General features: G+C 34.5%; 1 protein-coding gene across 32 annotated transcripts in view; it reads right to left on the bottom strand.

Moving 5' to 3' along the window:
- ADGRL3 (adhesion G protein-coupled receptor L3) overlaps positions 1–14617 on the bottom strand; it is an 846433-nt gene that overhangs the window by 602589 nt on the left and 229227 nt on the right. The window contains exon 3 of one of the 32 annotated variants that reach the window (XM_074396177.1): positions 9349–9391. The exons of the other annotated variants lie outside the window; for them this stretch is intronic. The gene's annotated coding sequence lies outside the window, so the exon portion shown is untranslated. The remainder of the gene's footprint in view (positions 1–9348; positions 9392–14617) is intronic. 32 annotated transcript variants of the gene reach the window in all.

The following is a 14617-nucleotide window of genomic DNA, read 5'->3' as shown; positions in this document are numbered from 1 at the left end:
GGAATGTCTGACAAATTACCACAATAACAATTCTTACATATTCCAAACTCTTGTCTACATATTTTTTAACATATAATCAGATTTCTTTAGAAAATTGGTCCATTACTTTGTTATATATTCTCTTTTAATGGTTTATCTAACTATTGCTGTACCAAGATTTCTCTTTTAAAACTACTGTTAGAATGCAATGATCAGCAAACAAGTGCTCACAAAATGGTCACTAACTTTTTTTCATCTATGTATAGTTTCTGATTAATTTTAGGATAATCTAATACTCTTGTAATTGTGTAATCCATAATAATTTACATATTAGTTAATAATCAATATCTCTTTTATATTCACTTTTATGGGAAGCAGTTATGACTCTTCATTTAATAAAGCCTCATCTTCAATATTTTTTCACATTTCATAAACATCTGTCATGTGGTTCTCAAATACATCTTATGGCTGTTCATAGATGTTTGAAATGTTTAAGGCTATTGTATAGGAAATTCTTTTTTGAAAAAAATTTTATTTTATTTTATTGCATTTTAGGTTTTGGGGTACATGTGAAGAACATGCAAGATTGCTGCACAGGTAATTCTTACAACAAAATTTCAAGCGGCTTTTGCCTATATGCAAGAAAGCTATGACTTTTTTTTTTTTTTTGGATCTCTTTATTTGTAAATTTTTATTTTTATTTTTATTTTATTTTTATTTTTATTTTACTTTAGGTGCACACTGTATTTGGCATTTCTCCCTATGTTATCCCTCCCCACCTTCCCCACCCCCCACTGTCTCTCCCCTAACCCCCGTCAACTGCCCCCACTATGTGATGTTCTTCTCCGAGTCCACATGTTCTCATTGTTCCACACCCACCTATGAGTGAGAACATGTGGTGTTTGGATCTCTGCTTTTTATTACTCTATGTTATTACACATAGATTTCAATAATATGCAATTGCATTTAAAATAATCTAAGAGAAACAAAAGCAGACAGTACAAATAAAAAGAAATTACTAACCTGATAGTCTTAAAGCAAACTATATCAATACTTAAGTGTAAAATAACTCAATACACCAATTAACAGGCAAAGATTGCCAGGTGGGAAAAAAATGTAAGACTAAACTATATAGTACTTATAATTGTGTTATAAGATTTTGATGTTAAATCACAAATGGGTGAATGCATGACAAGTGACCCAAGAATTCATTCTTTAAAAGAAAATCATTGCATTATTAGGACCTTCACCATAATCAATTAGCAATTTATAATAGTACATATTCTACTAAGTATTTTGGACTTATAATTTTAGGGATTTTTAAAACTACAGTGAAATTAATAGTTTTCTTTAATGTAAAGTAGATTAAACAATTCAAGGAAGTTAAAAAACAATTTTCTAAAATTACTTTAGAGTCTATTAAAAACTTAAATGTAGTGTCTTCAGAGCCACCTTTGATTGAGTGACTATACTACATTGTCCCAGGGCAATCCTACAGACAAATCTGCTTGAGATTTAAGCCCTTACTATTCGAACGTGGCTTCAATAAATTGGTTACTGATCAATCGTAAAACAAAAGTCGAAATAAGTCAATCACTATTTTTTTAAAGTGGTAGAATATCACATTATCGCTTCTAATCGACATTATGCCTAGAAAAACACTATTTTCTTCTTTAAGGATCTTTACATTTTCTAATATGCTTGTTAAGTTTGCTGGAGAAACTCGGGTTGCCATTGACTAATATTAAATGTGTCCAGTGAAGGTGGTGAATATGAACATTTCACCTGTCATTTCTAGACTCCCTGGTCAGCGAAAAAGCAGGTAACCAAAACAACTTTTTACCTAAAGACTGAGATGTTCCGATTCTCGAAATGGTAACTTCCTGTGTGGAAATACTTTAAGTAACTAAAGTCAAGTTAGAGAATATTATATATGAAAGAGTGCTTTGTTAACAGTCCAGACTGGACATCTAGGAAGTTATATGACTTAGGACAAGTCATATTACTTTACTGTGACTGATTATTCTTTGAATAAATAGGTAGATACAATTAGTGTTTTTGAACTGCACCTTTCTAGTTTTACAGTCTTGCCTTTACCTTTTTTATCTAAATAGTATGTCACTTTAAAAAAAAATGGAAAAAATAGGCCAGGCATGGTGGCTCATGCCTGTAATCCCGGCACTTTGGGAGACTGAGGCAGGTGGACAATGAGGTCAAGAGATAGAGACCATCCTGGCCAACATGGTAAAACCTCGTCTCTACTAAAACCACAAAAATTAGCTGGGTATGGTGGCATGCGCCTGTAATCCCAGCTACTCGTGAGGCTGAAGCAGGAAAATCGCTTGAACCAGGGAGCTGGTTGCAGTGAACTGAGACGGCACCACTGCACTCCAGCCTGGAGACATAGCGAGAATCTATCTCAAAAAAAAAAAAAAAAAAAAGGAAAAATAAAAGGACAGTCTTGAATTAGAAAGACATTAGGAAGGTCCCCCAATGTCTTTAAATTATAAGTGCTCTAAATAAAATATATCATTCTTAACAAATTCTTCAGTGAATTATTTAAAAAAGGGAGGGAACATAAATCACTACATAAATATAGTATTCTCAAAAATATCTCCTAATTGATAAGTGTATTTGTTTTTTGCTGTTAGTTCTCCTTACCTCCTTCCTTCCTTTTTTTTCCACTGACATTTTTGCCCTTTAAACCTTCTAATGATATATATCAATTTCCATTTAAATAGATATCAATTTCCATTTAAATAGATGAAGCTGACAGAATGTAAGAAGTACTGATCAAATGAGGAATATGCTATAAAGTGTTCCAAGCACTTTACACACATCTTGTCAGTTAAACATCACAATAACTTTATGAAGTAAGTGTTTTGATTATTCTCATTCTATAAATAAAGACAAAAACTAGGGCACAGATAGGTAAAGTAATCAGCCCGAAGGTCATCCAGGGATGGTGTATGAACACTTGACCTGTCATTTCTAGTAAAGTAGAATTCATTCTTAACCACTGGGTTTAGAATTACTTCCCAGTCTTTTATCTCTCATTATTGTTCCTGTGTCCACTCCTCCTTCCTAGTTATTTTTAAAGCTTTGTAACAGCAAACATTATTTTAGCAAGTGTACCTTAAGCCTAAAAGAAGTTAAATAAATATATACCTGACTGTGTATGACTTGAGAGGGTAGCAGGGGAAGATTTTATCAGCACGCCAGTAGTGATTTCAACCAATATGTATTACTAATCTGTGCACACCACCGAGCTAAATTCTGGAGACCTAACAAAAACAAGATTGTCCTTGCCTTTATACATATCTTCTCTGACTTTCACTATATTCATTTATATTTTCTCAACTGCTCTAGGCAGCCCACGTAGAATACGTATTTTTCTATAGGCAGAACTTCCAGTATTAATCTAGGTTCAGGCCACGTCCGTATTTTGTTGTTGCTGTTGTTGTTGTTTGGAAATCAAGTTTTGTTTTTATATAAACAGAAGTAGAACATCTAGAAATATTTTCGTTTACTTAAATTGTTAAGTAGGACAAGAAAGCGAATTTGTAGCTAGTACCAGAGAATGGAATTAACTGTTTGTTGTTTAATGAGAACAGCTTCTACACAGGATCTCAAAAGACTTACAGAGAAAGACTTACAAAGTCTTGTATAATCTGTTTGGAACATGAGTTTTATTTGCTTAAAGCCCTCATATTAAGCAAATAAAACTCATGTTTCAAACAGATTATATAAAAATTGATTTATGCTCCACTTCCCTTTTTTGATATTTAGAAAGTGCAGATTTAACAAAAAGCAGCCATGTCCTTGCTATGTACAATGCCGATTATAATTATGCAAACCAAGCTGTCAATATGTTATCTAAAAATCCAAATATCCCAAACTTGAATCACTAAAGAAAATCCCACCCATAAGTATATGTTCATAATTCATCAACTCTTGATCATATCAATCACATATCCAAGATATCTAATCCAAAATGTTTGTTCTAAGAAACCAGAGATTACTGAGGGACAGAAAGTATCATTGCAGCCCTGTGTACAATAGTAAAGACCTGGAACCAACCCAAATGCCCATCAATGATAGACTAGACAAAGAAAATGTGGTACATACACACTGTGGAATACTACACAGCCATAAAATATGATGAGTTCATGTCCTTTGTAGGGACTTGGATGAATCTGGAAGCCATCATTCTCAGCAAACTGATACAAGAACAGAAAACCAGACACCACATGTTCTCACTTATAGGTTGGTGTTGAACAATGAGAACACATGGACTCAGGGAGGGGAGCATCACATACTGGGGGCAGTTGGGGGGGTAGGGGAGGGACAGCATGGGGTGGAGAGGGTGGGGAGAGATAACATGGGGAGAAATGCTGGATATGGTATACACCTAAGGTAAAATTAAAAAAAAAAAAACCTGGCTGATGATTATTTTATAACCATAATTTGACCAGTGGCCATACAGGACACACTGAATCTGTTAAAAATCAATACTGTATTATAAAATACAAAGTTCAGGGTGAGAACACGGAGAAACAAGACACTAAGGGTTGTTTATATTAAAAGATCAAACTACAAAAAAAATGATATCCAGAATACAAGAATCACCAAAAAGAAAAAAAAAATAATAATTATCCAGTGCCAAGACCAAGACCCCTGGTGTTTATGAGAAGATTAGAAAACAGGCAGTTATCATGGGACCAGGCAGGTGACTGGCATCCAGCATCCAGTCATCCATAAACTGGGGTGAGATAACTGGGAAAGTAATTTATTTAGGATCCAATTTAACTGAGCAAATTATATCTGATTCCTAATAATAGAGCTTATTGGTACTTGGAGTAGGAGTATGCATACAAATAGGGGGTTAGACAGCTACTCAGGAATCATAAGGAAGCTGCCCAAGCAGAGAACTACATGAAATTTGACACCTATCTTTTACAGTGACACAATTCTTACTCTTCTATAGCAAGTAGGGCAGACAAATGGGTAAAGGTTCAAAAACAAAGATTTTTTTTTTTAAACACCTACTAGGAATGATGTTGATTTCTGTATATTCATTAATACCTAGCACATCTGCTTCTCCTTTCTTACGTTTTATGTGCTCTTACACTGAATTGGACTCAAAGCTCCATATTTACAAACTGTGAGGGTCAAATGTGGAGATGATCAACCAACATATTATCTTTATTTATTCAATTACAACTGGACAATCAAGGCAACATGGTGCCAAAGAGACCATTAACTAGTATTGGTGGTATTTCAGCCTCTATGTAGATATAGTAGAAGGTACGATGTGAAGGGTTTGGGGTTTCCTATATTTATTATAAAATACATCTCCTTCAAGAGCTTGGAACCACGTAGTAAATTATTCTTCAAACATAAGACATTGCTCAAATAAGACATTAATTCACTAATACCATCACATAAGAATACATTAGTTCATCAGATTCACTGGCCTGGAACCATGAATAAAGATATTTGCTAGAAGAATAGAAAAGGCTAGAAAGGACTAGACACTCTGAAATGGAAATGAAGGGGAGCATACATTATTGCTCTTAATTATACACTTGAGGACTATGCATTTAGTTGCTTTTCCACATATAAAAGAAAATGAAAGAGGGAGACAGAGAGGAAGTGAGAGATATATACACACATATCTTCAGGGCAGAACTCATATTTACAGTCATGCTTAATGACGAAGATACCTTCTCAGAAATAATGTCATTAGATGATTTTGTCATTGTGCCAACACCACAGGGTGTCCTTACACAAACCTAGATGGCATAGCCTACTACACATCTAGGCTATCTGTTATATACAGCTTATTGCTCCCAGGCTATAGACCTGTACAGCATGTTACTGTGCTGAATACTGTGGGCAGTTATAGTATACTGCTAAGTATTTGTGTATCTAGGAAGAGAAGGGAATGGTTGCAGTAGGGTATCACAATAGCTATGACATCACGATGTCACTAGGCAACAGTATTTTTTCAGCTCCATTATAATCTTATGGGATCATCATTTCATATGTGGGCTTTCATTGACTAAAAAGTCAACATACGGTGCATGGCTGTAGTTTAAAAGCATTTAAGGCTAAGAAATCTGACCTCAACTGAGAGCTCAATGAAAGTCTCTCTGAGAAAGCAATGCTGAAATTTAGATCTAAAAGATCTACAATGAAGCAGAAAGGATGATTTATACACAAATACGGCAACCACACTTAGGTATTACTATAACAGCAACGGAATCCTTAGCTAACCTGCTCCATTACCTCATTGCCATTACCCACTTTTCTCTAAGTCAACAACATATCTTTCAAGGCCTACTACATATTTTTCATTGCACTTTAGAACCCAAGTTAAGTAGTGAACAAGCTTTCCTGTGACTTCCTGTTGTTAAAAAAAAATATGTGCCCTGTCAAATTCTATGAATTAACCTGAGTTCTAACATCATAAATGGAATGTTCAGTTGACTTCTGTCACCCAAATATTTTAGCTAGCCCTCAGACTGATACAGCAGAGTGTGGGTTCCTTTTACATCAGGCAGGCCTGAGATAAAGTCCTGGCTCTGTTGCTAACTTCACAATTCTTTGTGGCTCTATCATCTTCCTCTGAGTATCAGTTTCAGGATTCATAAACTAAGAAAACTAATCTCATATGATTTATCTTAGAATTATATAAGATAACGTATAGAGAGTATCTGGAGAAGAATCTGGAATAATGTAAGGATTCAATAGACAGTGAAATTTACTATCCTCCACTTTTGAAGTACAAGCATTTTTTTTTTTTTTTTTTTTTTTCTTTTTGAGACAGGGTTTCACTTTTTCACTCAGGCTGGAGTGCAATGACAAGATCACTGCTCACTGCAGTCTTGACTTCCTGGGCTCAAGCTATCCTTCCACCCCAGTCTCCCAAGTAGCTGGGACTACAGGCAAGCACACTACATCCAGGTAATTTTTGTATTTTTCATAGGGACAAGGTTTTGCCATTTGCTCATGCTGGTCTGACATTCTTGAGCTCAAGTTATCTGTCCACCTCTGCCTCCCAAAGTGCTGGGATTACAGGCATGACCCATTGTGCCTGGCCAATAGAAGCATTCTTAATGTATGAATCTCATTGCAGAGACTGTTGTATTTAACCTCAAAGAGTTTTTTAACGGCAAAACACCTCGTACCAATAAGTAGTTCCACCAACATTTCAGCTGAAAAACAACAACAACAACAACAAAAAACTGGAGTCAGGGAACATATGCATGGGTGAAGGTGTGAGTATAACAAGGTATAGAAGAAAAGGGGGAATTTTTCAAAAAAATAGATAATAACCTAACTGGACCACAAAGTGGTTTTGGTGCATCAAAAGTTGTAGGCTTGGCTGGGCGCGGTGGCTCACATCTATAATCCCAGCACTTTGGGAGGCTGAGGTGGGTGTATCACGAAGTCAAGAGATCAAGACCATTCAACATGGTGAAACCCCGTCTATACTAAAAACTACAAAAATTAGCTGGGCATGGTGGTGCGTGTCTGTAGTCCCAGCTACTCAGGAGGCTGAGGCAGAAGAATTGCTTGAATCCAGGAGGAGGAGGTGGTGAGCCGAGATCATGCCATTGCACTCCAGCCTGGGTAACAAGAGCGAAACTCCATCTCAAAAAAAAAAAAAAAAAAAAAAAAAAAAAAAAAAAAAAAAAAGTTGTAGGCTTTGAGAAGGTACTAAGGAAAGTACCTAGTATCTAGGTACTTTAGTACTGAAGTATCTAGTTCTGAAAGGTGTTCAAGAACCGAAAAAACATGGTGAGGCCAAGTGAGCCCCAGGCTGGCTGGAGATATCAAGACAAAAGCCACTCATGAAATCTGGTGGAGGCAGAGTGGGTGTGGGTGTGTCCACAAGCAATTCCTTAAGTTTGGCAAGAAGGCAAGTCTTGGGATTCAAGAATTCTGGGCTGGGAAAACCACACCAAAAGCCTGTGAACACAGACAAAGCAACAATCTTTCTAAAAACTGCTCATCAGAAGGAATTATCACATTAATAAATACATCAAGTGAATAAAAACACAAACATGCCTTCATAAATGGAATGGTATTACATCTCTAAATGTTAAGATATTTAATGCATAGAAGGGATTTGCATATTGGGAACAAGGAGTGTTTTTTTTTTTTTTTTTTTTTTCTCCAGCAAATATAGTCCCTTTGACTGTACTATAAAATATCAAAATATAAATATATTCCTGTCATTTTTTCTCAATGACACACACTGATTCAGGCACACACACACTACACATAAATTCAGGCATCAAAATAAAATATATTTGCAATGTATTTGAAATGATACCCACTGAAAATGCAACCATCTAAATCCAGTGCTACTGAATTAGTAAGTTTTTTTATATAAGTTTCACATAATTTATATCATAATTTGTCTTTTTACCACCATCGTTCTCATTGAATAATAGTGAAAGGATTTTGATATTTGAGATTAGTTATGGTATATCTCTATCCTGCTTTTTTCCTTGAAAAATTGGTATGTGATTTTTCAGTGAGGAATAAAATGAGTATAGAGAGCCAAAATGTTACAGATCATATACTGCTCCCATGCCAGCTTCAGAAGGGAAAACACAACATGAACACGTGAAGCATACATAACATAAAATTAGTAATATCATCATCAGTTTTAAAGAAATGTAAAAAAATAGAATTAAATATTAACTGCTTATGTGTTAACATCATTTGAATATTTTTATGGATTTTTCTTAGATAAGATAAAAACCATAAAGAACTTAGCAAACAATGATATTATTTATTATTTACCTTTTATCTTTAAAGTCAATTAGTAATAACAAATAATATCATTGTTAATGATAAAAGAACATGTCTCTCATTTATAAAAATGACTTAATAAGATAAAAATGACTTAAATTTTAAGATTAAATAAACAGCACTGAAATATTCTTTAGAGCATGAGTTCCTTTAAGTCTCATTTAACATTTCAAAATAAATACAGTATTTGCAAAGAACATAGCTATGTATGTGCAACGAGATTTGGAAAATTACTTCAGTTGCTGGTAAACAGACTATGTTGCATAAAATAAGGACAAAATGGCCATTAGTTGAGAAAACTACATGACTTCATTGATACAAAACTCACTGAATTTGGCAAGAAAGGGTCAGAAAGAGTGCACTGGACTTAGAACAAAATGGTTTTGTATCTGAGTCTCATAACTTCGGTTTAAACTTCAGTCTGTTTTATGTTTCCAAGACACATTATACTAAACATAATTTAGGACCAAAAATAATTCAAATTGAAAAATTCCCCACAGCTGTCAGTGACTTAAACAAGAATGTTGTGCATTTACTCACTCTTTCTGGTCATCAAAAGCCTTCCATGCTTGAAAAGGAAAAACTATAATAAAAAATATATGGTTATATTGGGGTTTTTAAAGCATAAATTACTAAGGTGCATAATCCTATCTTGACTTCAAATAACCCAGATATTACCCTAAGTATTTATCAGGCATTAAGACAAATTCATTACACTTGCTCTCTCTCCCAAATCCTCCCGCTTTCTATTCTAAATTGGTAGCACTATCACCCAACTCAGTTGTTCAAGAAAAACATCTAAGTCATCTTTAAACTCATGCCTAAAAGTACTAATTTCTTCTACTCCTCATGCCTGCCTTCTTCCATTCTTATTACCTCTCCCAGTCCAAGCATGATCTTCTCTTCTAGATGATCAGTAGTTCCTAAATGATCTCCCCGATCAATTTTTCTCCCTCTCCATTCTAACAATTACAGTGTGTCACAATATGATTGTCGCCTCTTACAATAATCCAATGGTTCCCTCTAACTCCAGCCTATTTTCAAACTAACCTCTAGTCATTTTATCCTAGGTATCTGACACCCTCGGCACATTGGCTACACCCTCCCTTCCTCCAGCACGCCATCCATAGTCATTCCTCCAAAAGTTGTCTAACACTGTCTCCTTTACTCTCACAGATTTCTTATATTCTGATTTATGCCTCAGGGTTCAACTTAGATATAACTCCTTTATACAAAATAACCAACTCTATATTTGAACTAACATTACAGTTATCATCAAAATGATTTTTTATTAATAGCTAGCATTCTATTCTAAGCACAAAGTAGGGGTCTTACTCACTTCCAGGTACTGAGTACGCTGTACATCCTGGGTGCATTAAACATTTTCTTGAAATCAAAATAATCGAATTAACTTGCTTTACTGTGGTGAGCACTACTTTATAAGGAATAAGATAAATATTTGGTAGTCTTTAATATGAAAACCATCTGTTCCTTGGAATTCAAATTATTCCTTTAGTTCAAACTACTATCCATAATTTTTGCTAATATATTCTTTGAAAAGAATATTATGAACATCCTCTTGAACCATATTATCTAGTCAAAAGTAGTGATACTAGAAAGAAAGCATATTCTATCAATTCAGAATCAATCTGATTCCAGAAAAGACAGTACTTCGTGTAAAGTCAGAGCTTTAAAATTATCTACATATATTAATAGTCAAGTTTAGAATTTTGGCAAAGCTGACTCAATTTTTAAGACATTTGTTAAACATCTATGGAAAAGAGAAAACTGACTGAGGCATGGTTTATTCCATCAAAAGAGAGATTTCTTTGCCTGGGAAAAGTAAACAGAAGGAAGGAAGGGTAGAATTCAGGAAGGTGGTGTGAGGAAGAGGTTACTGAGAAAGAAGAGGCCCATAACAAGGAAAGGACATTAACAAGAAATGGGCAGATGTCTATCTTGACTGAAGTTGTGAAGACAATTTCCAGATATATCCAATATCTATTGGAATGCCACTATGAAAGATGAAAGTGAGTACCAAATGGCAATTGTGGCCTCTATAATTATTTTTATAAAATGAGGAGGTAATGAGTTCTGATGGAATAAAAAGAAAATCTTTACAATAGTTTTAGAAAAAATGATTCAGCAGTAACATGAAATTTGTATGGCTGTTTTTTGGGATATAAAATATACTGAGTAGCAATGATATTTAAAATAATCTGTGTAGGCTGTGCATGGTGGTTCAGTTCTGTAATCCAAGCAGTTTGGGAGGCCAAGGTACACATATCACCTGTTAATAGGAGCTCGAGACCAGCCTAGGCAACATGGTGAAATTCTATCTCTATTAAAAAGACAAAAAATTTACCCAAGCATGATGGTATATGTTTGTAGTCCCAGCTACCTAGGAGACTGAGGTGGGAGGACCACCTGAGCCTTGGATGTTGAGGCTGTAGTCAGCCATAATCATATCACTGGACTACAGCCTAGGCAACAGAGGAGACCCTATTTTAAGAAAAAAACCTGTGTATATGGGGGATATTGTAGACATAGAACAGTGAAGAAAATCAGGGATGTGGATAAAATCAATATTATGTGGTCCCTGTTTGTGGATATCAATTGAAAGAAACGGTAGTGACAGAGTATGTTATGAGTTTGAATTAAGAAGAAAATTATATCACTAACCAAGAAGAATATGATTTAAATATTAGTAGAAAGAGATGTTCCCAGAGTGTCTTCAGGCAAAGGCATTGGTCAGGCATTTGGAGATACAGATCAGAGATCAAAAGAAGAAAAAGGATTATAAATAACAATTTAGGAATTAACCAAAAGGAGATTAAAATTGATGTAACAACAATGGGTTAGTTTGACAAGAATATGAAGTATAAAGAGAAATAACAGGAAAAAAAAGGAATTTTAGAGATTACGTCTATAATCTCTCAGAGACTTGTATTCACTTATTGGTTCTGCCATTTTCTTGTTTCAAAATGTTGGGCAAATAATATAACCTTTAAGTACCAGAATGTTGTAGAAATCAAGTGGCATATTTAAGCCAAATGGTACGTGACTTCGTATATATTCAGATATCAAAAAGTTAACTGTAATTCTGTTATTGTTGGTGGCATGATCATTATCATCGTTGCCACCATTACTACTAGGAAAAATGAAAAAGAAGAGAACTACAAGAATTGGGATAAGGTCATACAATACGAATCATGACAGGATAAATGAATAGAACACAATGGACCAACAACACACTGTGATGTATCATATGTATTCTGATGTTACATTTTTCAGATAATAACTCAGCTCCTACCATCTGTAGATGGTAGCCTCTTAGAAAATCAACCTCAATCATGTTCTTAAGAAAAGCCACTCACAAACTATAAGGAATCAATTAACATGGCTGAGAAGTCTGAAACGTCTCTTAAGACAACAGATGGTACTTTATAAATAGGCTCTGAATCACCTGTTACATGACTTGAGCTGCCCAATTACTAAGTCCGTCTTCTAAACTTTGTTGTAGTTTCATAAACGAATTATGAAGCAAAAATCTTCAAAATGCAAAAATCAAAAATTGTATATTAAAAGAAATACAGCACAGATGCCTCATGGATGGGGATAGCTGAAATTGCAAAATTGTCATTGCATATGACTTAGGTATACAAATTAATTGTATATGTAATATATGTGCATCCATGTGTCCATGTATAAAAGACAGGATGGAATGGAAAGAGAGAAGGATGGAGGTACAGGGTAAGTGTAGAAGACAGAAAAGAATGCTTTCTAAAATCTATGCTTCCAAGGGTTATCTTATTAAAATAAATAGGAAAGCTGTTTTTTTTTTTTTTAAATCAGACAACACAACATTTATATCTTTTTTTCTTAGCAAGAAAATTTTAACCTCTTCTTTATAAATGGGTCACTCTCAAACATTACTTGAAACCACATCTTGATGGAAGAATAAGCTGAGAGTTAGTTGCTCTTCTCAAATACATCTTTCAAGGCCCCATTTTGCTCTTTTAAAAATTTCTAAGTACAGTGGCCTCACAATTAATATATCTCAGATAGATTCATAGAGAATCCTCTTTTTTTAGATGCAACCCATATCAGAAACTTTTAATTTAACAGAATACAATAACATGATAAGGTTTACATGAGTGCCCTGGTTTTGCTCTATAATATTATTTACTTAGCTCAGTATCTTTTTTCTGGGTTTCTGTTTCCTTCGTGGTACCACCCAGTGAGTACTAGTAACAATTATCTTTAGGTCCTATTTAATATTCTAACATAGTATGACTCTGCTAAACTTACTTTTTCATCCATTCATTCAACTAATAATACATATCGAGTTCCAGGCACTATACTAATGCCGCGACCGAGTAGTGAAGACATGAACATCTCCTATGGAGCCTCTTCTAATGGGAGCTAAACATATAGGTTTAAAAAAAGAAATAAATAAATAAGTTCATTTCTGATAGTGTTACGAAGGAAATCAAGCAGGTTAATGTGAAAGTGATAGAGATTCAAGTACACAGAGTTGTATATTTTCACATGCATTTTAGCATGCAATTTCCCAAAAGGTACTAAAATATTCATACCTCCTTCCTCTATGTCATATTCATATTTGCACCCTTATTAAAGACATATTTGTTTTATCATATCATCAAAAACTGCTAACAGAAATGAGTAATACGATGATGAGTACCAGGAATTCCAAGGAGAACAAAATAATTTGCCAGCCCCTGAGGAGTTTTCCAGGAGCCAGGAAAAGCAAGGAAGACAGACCTGAGGAAATCAGTAATAAAAATCTGTTAAGAATACTAACAGTTATCCTTGGATTAAGTTCTAAATGTGAATGTGTGTCACAAAGATTTGGAAAAAAGTGTTATTAATGTCCAGTGGAGGAGAATGGGACTTCACCTGGACACTGAAGTGTGGGTAAGTATTGGAAAGGGAGGGAAGGAGGAGAACGAGCAGAATTCCAGAGCAGGGAAAAGAATATGAGTTATTACGGAGCAAACTTGCCTGAGATGGGGCTGATAGAGAAGGAGAAGCTTGTACGGGAGTCTGTTTGAGGATAGTCTTGCCCATGGATTTTGATCTGTATACATCAAGTAGAGAGAAGTAATTCAATATATCTAAGGAGAATGGTATAATGAAAGTGAAATTTTACAAAGAAGATTCTGAGATCAGTAAGCAGCTTGAAAGTGGCAGATGACAGAAAATTCATATCAGTTAGAAGGTTACGCCTTTCATGTAAACTCAAATAGCAGTGGCAGCAAGAAAGCACTCATATAAAACTGTTAAAGATCAAATAGACAAGACACTGTGAATGATGAGATGAGTAGGGTAAGAGAAACAAAAAAGGGAAGAGCCCAATTTATCCTGGCAAAGAAAATAATGCCAAGTGGCTCCCTTACTGTCAGTAATATGTTATACTGAATAAACTTCGCAATAATAAAAATGCAAAGGATATTTTTAGAATGTTTTCAAATTTCTAACAGGTAGCCTAAAGGTTTTTTTTAAAGCATGTATTATTTTGCATATGTTTTATGTAGGAGTTTAATCACCTTTCCAAAGCTTTGAGTAAAATTTCACCTGAACATACTGTATTTTTAGTCTGGGATCAGTGATGTAACGGTCACTACTATTTTACCTTAAACATAATTCTTCTATATTTAAATGTAACAATATTTTGACAAATTCTTCTTCTATTTTCCTCCTTTTAGATTCCTATCAACACTATACAACTCAGTATTACTTATGAACTTTAGATATCTATGCATTATAAAAATAAAGTTGGTAAGGA

This window comes from Saimiri boliviensis, chromosome 3 (genome assembly GCF_048565385.1).
Source record: "Saimiri boliviensis isolate mSaiBol1 chromosome 3, mSaiBol1.pri, whole genome shotgun sequence".
Taxonomy (NCBI): Eukaryota; Metazoa; Chordata; class Mammalia; order Primates; family Cebidae; genus Saimiri; species Saimiri boliviensis.
Note: the sequence above shows the minus strand (reverse complement) of the source record. Positions and strands in the feature narration are given on the sequence as shown.